Source organism: Sceloporus undulatus, chromosome 4, assembly GCF_019175285.1.
Source record: "Sceloporus undulatus isolate JIND9_A2432 ecotype Alabama chromosome 4, SceUnd_v1.1, whole genome shotgun sequence".
NCBI lineage: Eukaryota > Metazoa > Chordata > Lepidosauria > Squamata > Phrynosomatidae > Sceloporus > Sceloporus undulatus.
In genome coordinates this window covers 241627038-241639494 of record NC_056525.1, presented here as the reverse complement: position 1 = coordinate 241639494, position 12457 = coordinate 241627038, and positions in this window count along the sequence as shown.

The window sequence follows — 12457 nt, the reverse complement described above, 5'->3', positions numbered from 1 at the left end:
TGGATTACGCCTTCTTCTTTCACGAGTTTAAAAATAACATGATTTGATAATTTTAAGGCTCTTTGTTTGTCTCGGCAACCTGAGCAATAATGGTGGCAGGGCACTGCTATTTAGCCACACAATAGTACCTTCCTTTAGTATGTAGCGTGGCATCTATTGGGAATGCTTTGTGCTTGTAAGTCCACACACTCAAGAAAGCAAAGATTACATGAAAAAAAAGCCCGGCGTGCTCTATTAATACGAACATTTGATTCTGTCCTTTGTACTTTCCCACAGGGTGCCACTCTAAACAGGACGCTGCTGAAAACTGTGCAGCACTGAGGTTGCTTTGAACACAGTGAGGATGATCGGAGCATGCAAATATCAGAAGTTCAGCAGTGGCTAAGAGATGCTTTTATTCAATCTGATTGAGCAGCAGGGACACTGCCAGACTTAATGGGGACATGGTCTTAAGCATCCAAGGCCAAATGCCTGGAAGCCAGACAGCAGGAATACCTGACCATGAAGGCATGGCATGATGGCAAGGCTAATAAAGTTGCTAGGAACTGCAGGACCCATGCATTGTTCCTTAAAAGAAAGAAATGGAAGGATCAACAAGATCTATAAAACCTGTATTTATTTAGAAACAAAAATTAATTTTTCACACAAAATCATTCAGTATTAGTAGTTGTATATACAACATGTTACATTCCTTTCTATTCCAAAATGCCAGGTAATTGTAGCCACTAGAGGCCCATACATTTAACAGTTACATTATTTAGCCAATATAGCTATGGTATCCTATGCTGTGTTTGTTTCCACTGTTATCGCTACCATGGAGTTGGATGGCTCTCAGTGGCAGAATACAGTCATCCCTCTGTTTCACAAAGGACCTGTTCTGGCACCCCCACCCCCACCACCACCACCCCGTGATAATGGTGTGACTCACTGATATTCAAGCCCATAGGCTGAATGAGGTGCGTGCCCAGGACCAACACAAGGTACGTACCATTGGGCAATGCCCCATTGAAAATAAGGAGGCCACCCCTCTCGTGATATTTAAGAGCATGGACCTCAAGTCTGTGAGAAAGGGGGAGCAACTGCAGTTGGCTGAAAATCTCAGATGTATCCAGTCACTGGATAGTCAGCGTGAAGTTTTAGGCCGAATTTACTATTGTTAGTCTACAGTACTAACAGTACTATACACTGCTACAGTAGACCCATTAAACCAGTAGACTTTTCCTATTATTGGATAATCCCATTGTAGGCTGCCATATGTACCATTTTAAATGGGACAGCACCGGGTTTGTTTGTTTTTTCATATTTCCAGAAGCTCCCTCATTTTCATAAAATGTCTTTTGTCCCATTTTCAAGAAAAAGCCCTGTTATGTTGGAAATGGTTGAAGATCCCTGTTTAAAATTGTTATTGTCAAAAAACAAACACAAAAACAACCACAAAAATTGTGTCATGGATTTGTGGGGAAGTTTTATGATAAGTTTTCAAAGTCTGAAATTTACTGTATAGATTACTTCCTAGTACATTTTTACTTCAGGCACAGTCATGGTGAAATACAGACCCCTCTAGGTCTACCTAATTATTTTTGTATGAATTCTGTCACTTAGGTATAATTGTTAGTTCATAAGTTCATCTAATAAAACATTTTATTATCTTCTTTTTCATGAATATGGAATATCACGTCCCATTTTTGCCATCCCAACATCTTATTTTGTCTCAAGGTCAGTGTATCCCATTGACTCCATACTACAGTAGACCCATTAAATCAATGACTAGTCTATTATTAACCCACCATTACGGCTTGGAAATAAATATTCTAAAATATTGGTAAAATTGTGAAAAAAGAACTTTCTACAGTTTTGGAAAACCCTGTTTCCAAAGAACCTCATACCCAGAAAAACAGTCCTCATTTTGCCTGAGAAACTCACAAGGTGTTTTGTTTTTGTTTGTTTTAATATACAGAGAATTGTTAATGCACGAAAACAGTATTTCCTATGCACATATTTATTTTCCGACACTTGGCAGTGGTGTTTTTCTCTCTAATATAGATTAAATCCTGAACAGTGAATAGTCTTTACTACCTGCACAGTCTTTCAACTTATTCTCTCACAGTGAGGAAAATAACAGAGGAGGGAGGGACTTTATCTTGCTTTTGAGCACTCTAATCTACATATATAACAAAAATCCACCATGAGAGTGACATGTCAACCAGAAATGAAAAAACTTCTGCAAACTTTCAAAGCTCATGGCTTACTCTTCGCAAATTTTAAAAAATCCTACAGGAGAAGAAAAATGACCAGTGTTAGAGTCACAGAAACATCTTTGTCTCATGTTATTTCTGTTGCCAGTGAGAGTCTAAAGGGATACATGCAGCCAGAGACCACTCCTGTTCTTGGCCATGTGGTCATAGTTGGTAAGATTATGGTGGTGGTGCGAGACTTCTCAGTACCATAGTGTACCGATCATCCCAAATCCACCAAACAGTGATATAGTACCTTATTGTTCAACTAAATGGACATTACACATGTTGCAAGCTTTTGGAATGACCAACCTTGAATTTGCTACCATAGCATACAAGCAGTTGAATCCTTAAAATGTGATGATGGTGATGAAGAGACAAAATCATCATGAAATAAGTATATCTACCCATAATGCAGATATATTAGTAGCTGGGTAAACACACCTATGTAGCTTTTTTCTTCATTTACAGCTGAAATGTCTCTTAGGGTCAGTAGGAGGATTCTTGTATAGATAGATAGATAGATAGATAGATAGCTAGCTAGATGAAGATAGATAGGTGGTTTTTTCTAGCTATGTGGCCATGTTCTGGAAGAGTTTATTCCTGACATTTTGCTCTTCTAGAACACAGCCACATAGCCAGAAAAACCCACAAAAAACTATGGATGCTAGCCGTGGAAGCCCTAACTTCACATCTTATAACATCTTTAAGACTAACTGAAAGAAAGAATTTGGCAACATGTCTTTGGCCCCTGGCACAACAAAAGGATATGAGCCATGCCTGAGTTTCTTTTTTATCTGAGAGACAGAGAGGTTCTTACCTAGGAATGGAACAATCTGGAATATCTTCCTCAAAGTAAAAATAATAATAATAATAAAAGAAAAGCTCCCATTTGGACGTTGGAAAGGGAAGTCCTACTGATTAACAACATTGAAGGTGATGGTGAAAGCCTCTGAGGATTATCACAAGGCTAGCACAGCTTGGGAAAAAAGAACTGATGTCTAATTGAAGAGATGTGCTATGTTCTTCCTGGCTTTCAGGGACTAACTAAACAAAGCACTGCCAAGGCGTGCTCCAGTCAGCCTTCCTCCAAGATGAGTAAAGCATTTGTGACAGAAGCTAGAGAAGAAGCATATTGTATCTTGATACTCTTTAATAAATAAATAAATAAAAGTTTTATTTTTATACCGCCCTTCTTACCAATCAGGGCGGTGCACAACATAATACACATTACAAATACCATAAAAAGAAGTACATTAAAAACCCACATTAAAACCATTCTGGCAGCTTGCCACTGCTGTCGGGGGGGGGGGGGGCGGGGGATAATGGAGCCTGTATCCGCAATGCTAACTTGAACAGAAGTCTTTAATCCTTTTTGAACTGGGCCAGGGAGGTGGCCGAGCGGACTCTCTATGGCAGCGAGTTCCGAGGGTCGGGCGGGCCGAGATGGTGAAAGTCCTCCTTATGTGGGGCTAATCTTGCCCCTGGGACCCTCAATAGTTGCTGCCCAGATGTTCTGAGTGTGCGGGGCGGGATTGTATGGGGGGAGAGCGCGGTCCTCTAGGTATCCTGGGCCCAAGCCGTAGGGCTTTATAGGTTATAACAACACTTGTACTGCGCCCGGAAGCGAATAGCAGCCAGTGCAGATCTTTAAGTACAGGTGTTATATGACTGGCCCTGGGTATGCCAGTGACCAGTCTGGTCTGCCATATTCTGTACCAATTGTAGCTTCCGGGTTTGGTACAAGGTGTGCCCCATGTAGAGCGCGTTGCGAAATCCAATCGAGGTTACCAGAGCATGTACTACCGTTTCAAGGTCCCTCTGGCCCCAGTAGGGGCGCAGCTGGCGAAGAGCTCGAAGCTGATAACAGGTGCCCTGACCGTCGCATCCACCTGAGATGTTACGGTGGAGCGACGCGTCAAGGAGCACCCCCAAGCTGCGTACCGAGTCCTTCATGGGAAGCGTGATCCCCTTTCAGGACCGGTGGAACCACCACCATCCCCGGACCAGGAGAGAACCTATCACGAGCAGCACCTCCGTTTCTCTGATTTCAGGATCTGCGGTTTTCCCTCATCCAGCCCATTACCGACTCCAGACAGGCCACGAGAGGAGAGATGCCATCCCCAGTCACTGCATCAGTCAGAGACATAGAGAAGACTATTTGGGTGTCATCAGCGTACTGATAACCCCGCGCCCCATGTCTCCGGATGATCTCTCCCAGCGGTTTCATGTAAATGTTGAAAAGCATGGGAGACAGAATGGCTCCTTGAGGGACCCCAGATGTAAGGGCCCACTTATCGGAGCACACGTCTCCCAGCTGCACCATCTGGAACCTCCCAGAGAGGTAGGACTGGAACCACTGGAGCACAGTGTCCCCGATTCCCACCTCTGCCAGGCACTCCAGAAGGATACCATGGTCTATGGTATCGAAAGCCACTGAGATGTCAAAGAGGACCAACAGGGACACGCTTCCCCTGTCCACGCCCAGACGGAGATCATCGACCAAGGCGACCATGGCCGTCTCAACCCCGTAACCCGCCCGAAAGCCAGTTTGAAATGGGTGCACTAGATTATGCCGTTGTCAATCCCAGGATCGTTGAAGCTGGATTGCAACCGCCCTCTCGATCACCTTCCCCAAAAATGGCAATAGCGAGACTGGCTGATAATTATTATGCATCGGGGGTCGAGGGAGGGCTTTTTTAACAGCGGTTTTACAATGGCCAATTTCAAGCTGGATGGAAATTGCCCTTCCCTCAGAAATGTATTTATAATCCGGTGTAACATTGACGTTACCACCGGTCCCTCCTGAGCCGCTAGCCATGAGGGACAGGGATCGAGAGAGCAGGTTGTCTTCCGAACGCTTCTAAGGATCTTGTCCACATCATCGGTACTCACCAACTCAAACTGATCCAGTTTAATGGAGTCCACGGAGGCTCTGGATACCTCTACCCTAGGTTCTGCCCTAATGCCGGCGTTAAGACCTTCGCTTATCCAAGAGGTTTTATCCGCGAAGAAGTTGTTAAATTGGTCACAGCAGGCCTTAGAAGGTTCAAGGATCTGGTTCAGGGCAGGAGGGAGCTGAGTTAGCTCCCTGACTACCCTGAACAACTCTGCTGGACGCGACTCCGCGGACGCGACACGAGCACCATAGAACGAGTTCTTAGCTGCTCGTATCGCCTCTCCATAGTCCTCCAAAAGGCAGTCTAGGAGAACCTTGTTGGCTAAGTGTAGGTGTTTCCGCCAGAGATGCTCTAGCCGTCGCAGGACCCACTTCCTCGCCCGGAGATCTTCCGTATACCAGGGATTATGTTTGGAAGCAGGCCTGAGAGGGCACTTGGGAGCGATACTGTGTATAGCCCTAGAAAGACTGGTATCCCAGATACCAGTCAGGGCATCAACAGAGTCGCTGTCATTTCCAACCATGTACCCCTCTAAGGCTTCCTGGAACCTTTTGGGTTCCATCAGCCTTCGAGGGTGGACCATTCTAATAGGTCCACCACCCCCGGGGGGGGATCTGGGTAGAAGCGTTGATTTTTGCCTCCACGAGGAAATGATCCGTCCATGACAGGGGGGAAATGTTAGTTATTTCCACCCACGGATTTTCCGCATCCGTACAAAGAACCAAATCCAGTGTGTTACCCGCAAAATGCGTTGGACCCGCGATCAGCTGGGACAGGCCCAGGGCCGTCATGGTATCCATGAATTCCCGAGCCGCACCGGATGGAATATAGTTGGCTGCAAAGGGGATGTTGAAGTCACCCAGGACTAATAGCCTGAAATTTGCATGTCATTGTTTTGCACAGGAGGAAAAAAGCACTTTAAGCTCTATCCTCAGAACCAGTGCTGCTGAACAGGCCTTCTATGTCAGAGAAATAAGACAGATGATGCGAGAGTTGTCCCTGAAGGAGATTATACCACTTCAATTGACTGTGGGATTATAGTTTTTCACTAATTTCTTCTTGAAAGAAGCAACAAGTAATCTTAGGAAATTTCTTCATGCCACAAGAAGGTTTTCAATAACCATGCACTTTCCAAAGCCAATTCACAATTTGGGATTTATTCTCTACAAAATTTGCATGTCATTGTTTTGCACAGGAGGAAAAAAGCACTTTCTACTCAGGAAACAGCTTTTTCTTTGTGGAAAATAATTATGTAAGTTGCTACCTGTACAGAAAATGCTGTTTTCTATAAAAATCAACCGTAACATATTTGACAGGATAATTTGACAGAATAAGTCCCCAATTACAGCATTTTTTAAAAAAAATTGGCATGGAAAAAAGCCTTTCCTATGCAGACAATAGTAAACAGCAAAATAGTAAACAGCAAAAATGATTCTATGAAAAATATGTGAAAATATGTCCCAAACTACAAATATTCTCATCAATTCAGGATCTTTCCTGACTCTCAAAAAAACATGTCTTTTGACCATTTTTGAAATACTTTCAAATATTCTTTTCATCCTTAATCTAGTGTGCAGGCGCTCAAATGATTAAATATTTCTCTATTTGTAAAATAGAAATAGCCCCCCCCCCCCCCCCCACACACACACACACAAATAATCCTTGTCAAGAAGGAACCTTTCTTCCAGGCATTTTTGTTTTTCTTCTTCTGTGCATATAATGTTTCTTTACTTTATGAGAACCATTCAGTCTTTGTGTGTGCTGAGCAACTGCAGACATGTGTATGCGTAGTAGTACATTCGTCACATATTTAATACCTTAGTTGTGCAATGTTACCATTGAGCAGGTAGCATAGCAGAATTAAAGTGTGATTCCATATGAACAGACTTCTATTGCATAGCCTTGCATTAGGATCTTGGCATATTCCTATAGAAGTGAACTATCTTAAATGGTAGAATCCATATACTCCAACATTTCACAGATGAAACCTTGGACACATGTAGTCAACCAACATCAGATTGTGGTCAATATAGCAAAAGTTTTTAAGGGGGCAGAAAATGCAGCCAGGAGATTCTTTTGCCTGAGTCTGCTGGGAAGGGCAGGATTCTGTCCATCCTCTCCAGTCCTCCCTGTTGCGTTAACTGAATATGAACTACTTTTGCACTTTGCACTGAGTCTGCAGCAACTGAAGTAACCCAAAGACAAAGTGGGAAAGTGGGAAGAGGAGAGAAACTGGGACATTTAAAAAGCAGCTGAAAAGTTGGGTAGTCAGGACAATGAGAGGCTATGAGACCCCATGCTCAGCAATTGAAGCACCCAGCCATTTAAGTTTGTTCGTTCCTCTCTATTAGAAGAAAGAGTGATCTATTCTGTGTCTCCATGACTACCTTAGATGCTACCATTGCCTGTGTTGAGCAAGGATGCAACTGTCACTCCTGCTTACTTTCTTTTTCTTAAAAGTGTTTTATTTTAGAATGTAACTTTCCCTTACATACACATTTTTCCATATACCCATATGTAAAATGTGCATGTTGGTATGTAGTTCCATCCAAAGGATGACGGGGCAGCGATTGAAAATAGATTCCACCAGAAAATGTAAACATCAGGCTTCAATTAGCTCTTTTGAGTTTTGTAGCTCTTACATCCTGTGCTATCAGAGGCTACCCTGAGAGAAAAACTAATGAACAAGCCAGGATGCCTACATGGGATCACGAGGGGTGCTGCCTAGCAACAAAGTGGGGCCTAGAAGGATCTCTCCAACTTTTCCATCCTGTAGGAAATAAACACCTAAGGAGTGATGAAGTCCATAAGTAAAAACAAAAAAAACAGAGATGGGTAATACCTTTTTATTAGGAACACTGAAGTGTTACAAAGTGGTGCATAAGTGGCCTCTTATGCACCACTTTTCCAGCACTTTAGAGGTCCTCACAAAAGGTATTATCCATCTCCCTTCTCTGAGTTTTGTTTCTATTCACTGTATAAGAGCTAAACGTCCTGCTTGGCTAAGTGCTGTTAGCTATATTTCTCTCTGTGTAATTTTATAGCTAAGTAATTACAATCTCTCTTTCTCTCTCTCTTTCTTTCTCTCCCTTTCCCTCACCCCCCTCTCTCCCTCCGGTTTGGATTCAGCCATTCAGAAATTGATGGGGACAGTACATGTATTGATGGGGTGGTGGTGATTTATAGATGTGGATTTTCCCAAGGTTAACTGCACTCTGAAAATAAAGAAGTCGACACAAGAGATGGAGTAAATTAAAGCCATGCAATGGGGTGGCATCTGGGTGGATGTGGGAGTGTTATGCCCAGATCTTAAGGACAACCTGTTTAACCTGAGAGCATGTAGTGGAAATCTCCCTCCCAGTGGACTTATTCAGAGTAGGGCTGATACAGACAAAGAGACACCAAATTTGGTTTTCGACACTATGCATGTAACATTTATTGAGATACATAGACATAACAAATACAAGTACCAAGAGAGCTCTCACACACACCATTCATACAATACTCACACACACGGTGGCACTTCACTGAAGTCGTTGATCAGTCACCCTACATGAAGACCGTGGGAGTCCTGTTGCTGCGGATTCAGGAGCACACCTCTGGTTTGGAAAGGTCTCTCTTATAAGGCTTTCTGCTTCTCCACTTCTAACGTCCACCGCCCTTTGGCCTTTGGACAGAAGTTTCCTTGATTGATGAGTTCTCTACATTTCTCCTCTTACCAGTCCATGTCCAAACATTCTGTAACTTCTTGCAGTTCGTACCAACCCTTGGATGGAATGTCCTTTCCTTATAGATAACACTTGGCAGCTACATCTTGGTTTTCATAGATGCACCATCACCTCACCAGCAAGTTCAAAAATCCTTGCTTCGCTTGCCAGGTAACTCCCATATCATGCATTGTGAATCTCCATTTTGTTCAGTCTTCTAGTGCCACTTCTCACTCATACAACCATCCATTCCTTACAGGAGGTACTTGGAGGTTGCAGGTGTCATGCTCATGTGATGGTGTGCATGCATGGTGGTGGTGGGGGCAACAAAAAAAATTACCCAGTGGTGTGGTTTGACATCATGCAATGCAGTCAGGCCATGCATATTCTGCCCCCATTTCAAAAAAGCAGGATCATTTTTTTCCTGACCAAAGCTTGCTCTGCATATGGTATTTTCTGAATAAATAGGGTTGAACAAATAGGCTGATAGTATGCAGCCTTACCTGACCCCTTTGCTTATTGGGAAACATTCTGTTTCTCCATATTCAGTTCTGACAGCAGCCTCTCATCCTGAGTACAGGTTATGCATCAGGGGAATCAAGTGTAGTGGCCCACTCATTTCTTTGAGAGCATTCCATAGCTTTTCATGATCTATGCAGTCAAAGACTTTCCAACCCAGTGTAAAGATATATCTATCATTCAGTGGTAAAGTTAGGATTATCCTTGCCATTGAATTCCCTTTTCAATGTATGGTTGTGAAAGCTGAGCAGTGGAAAGAATAGGAACAAATATGGTGCCTTTCAATCAGCCTGGATGTGCCCTTACATAAGGATAACAGGCTCTTGCATTGGTGTAGGCCACCAACAAAATCCCAGTCCCAAATCTGAACATTTTCAAGCTCTGGGTTTCAGAACAGGCAGCGTAGTGAGATACTGCTGTTTCTTTCATTCCAAAAACTAGTGAGCAAAATTAGGTGATGTGTATCTACCATAGCAAGAATGGATATCACACAACCCTCCAGACATTATTAGCTCACAACCCCCATCATTTTGCATCACTATTTATGGTGGCCTAGGCTGCTGGGATTTGCAGTCCAACAAAATCTGCAGCAATCATGTGATTCCCATTTTCCTATTAGAAGGTGGACTAGAAAGATGCAAGAAGCAGTCGATGTGTGTGAGAATGAGAAAGGATGTTTAAAGGAGTGTGCAGCATAAAGTATTATTAAATGCCAGAGTCAGAATCACCTATTCTATAATATTTCTTATTTCTATGAATGGGTATGAAAGTTGGACAGTGAAGAAGGTGGACAGAGGAAAATGAGCTCATTTGATATGTGATGGCAGAAAAGATTTCTATGGATATCATGGACAACCAAAATGACAAAAGAGTGGGAACAAGAGTAAATCAAGCTTGGACTCTCAATAGAAGTCAAGATGCATAAAATGAGGCTGTTGTGCTTTGGAGATATCATGAGATGATATGACTCCTTATGGGGAAAATCATAATGCTAGGGAAAGCAGAAGTCAACAGGAAAAGAAGAAAACCACAATACAGCTAGACTGATATGATCAAGGAAGCCATGGCTCTGTGTCTCTAAGACCTGAGCAGAGATGGTGACAACCAAAGTTCTTGGAGGTCTTTCATTTATAGAGTTGTCATAGGCCAAATCTGACTTGACAGCAAATAACAGCAGCAGCAGTACAGTTCATAAGGCATAGTCCAGCTAGGATGAATAAGGACAGGCTGAGTAATCCTGGAGCTACACAAAAGAGGAAGGTTGCCATTTTAATACATTGCTACTCCATCAAAATGCTTTAAGGTATAATCTGTCCCACTAGTGGATAATCAATTGGCCATGATTAAAGGGATAATAAATGACTCAATAGGCATCCCCTTTAAGATAGTCTTGCTTAGGGTACTCCGGGTGCCAGCAGACAAATCCTGGAAGAGTTCCAGAAAGAGCTTGTCAGAAGCATTAAAATACACAAACCTCACTATTAGCTTTAGCTTGTCAGTAGTCAGTGAGTGATGCATGGTGGAGAGAGGATTGGCACGTTTTCATCAGAATGTTTGTTCCATGTTTGAAGGTCATTGTGAGATTACCACTCTGTCCTGCTCAACACTTTTTGACTACATGTAATAGCAATCTCTCCTGTGTTTCACTGAGGACCAGATGTAAAAGGTGTCTTTTTAAGTATGGTAAAGTTAATACACTTTGCTTAAGCTGGTTAAGGGGATAGCTTGGCAGCAAAAATACAAGATTAGATAAATTAATTAAAACATTAAAACAAACACAGTGGGCCCTTGGTATCCACTGGGGGTTGGTTCCAGGACTCCCCATGGATAACAAAATCGGTGCATGTTCAAATCCTATTAAACACAATTGAAGTAAAATGGTGTCTTTTATATAAAATGGCAAAATCAAGGTTTGCTTTTGGGTGTGTACACACACACACACACACACACACACACACACACACTGAAGCCGAGGATCATTGAATCCATAGATAGAGAATCTGTGGATATGAAGGGCTGACTGTATTAATAATTTAACTAAATAACTAAAAGCTGCTTTATGGTATGTGCATTCTATGGATCAAGGTCTCTTTACATTCAGAGAGTTGCACAGAAGTTGTACAGTGCTTCTTTGTTAGTAAATTGCAATTATGTGCAAATGACATGCATGCACAATTAATATCTATGCCCAATGACACTGAAAGGACCTCTCTATGAGCTCTACAACAAGGGCAGCACTTCAGTCATCATTTTTCCCTGATCTGCAGTGCCTGAAACCCTTTGAATGGAGTACTTCCTGGCTTAAGAAGTAGGGTTTGTTTAGTTATATTGTAATCTTGAGAACATTTTCTTGTTGTTGTTGTTGCTGCTGCTGCTGCTGCTGCTACTGTGTGCCTTCAAGTCGTTTCTGATTTAAGGCAAACCTATCATAGTATGTGTGCGTGTGCGTGAGCGTGTGTGTGCGTAATATTAGGGAATATAATTCTTATTTAGAGGGCAGTGCTTCCTTCCTTCTCTATTATGGATGGCTTTAGCATATTGTTGCAGTCATTCTTAAAAGGAACTGTTCAGACACTGGCTTTGAGAAGTGTGTAATCTGACAGTGTTCCATTCCGCAGAGTAGTCCAGACAGAACTTGGAAAAGTAACTTTTGAACGCACATGCCTAACTCCTTCATCCAGCATGGCTGTCACACCCAATACCTGAAGCATCCCTTCTTCAAATCTAGTGCTGAAGCAAGCTGTCTCATAAGTCATAAGTGGGCATGTTCTAGAACCAAGAGGGCCACATCAAGTGATTTCTTGAGTGTTATTTTTTTTGAGGGTGAGTGGGTTAGGAGGGCTCCATTTTTGGCTCTGGAGGGTACCATCATGGTATCCATTTGGAGACAGTGGAAGTGATGCTTTGTCACTCTTTCTTGATTATATGCCCTTTTTCAAAGGGTTTCTTGCTGTTTTAGGGAAGGGGCTCCTAAAAGCAGTATGTTATACATTTGGGGGCTGGGTTTTTGCCAATTCTTTTGAAGTGATTATTGGGGAGGGGGGTCAGTGTAGTCTTCAGCTGAACCATACCCTGCTTTTCATGGATCCCTATACCT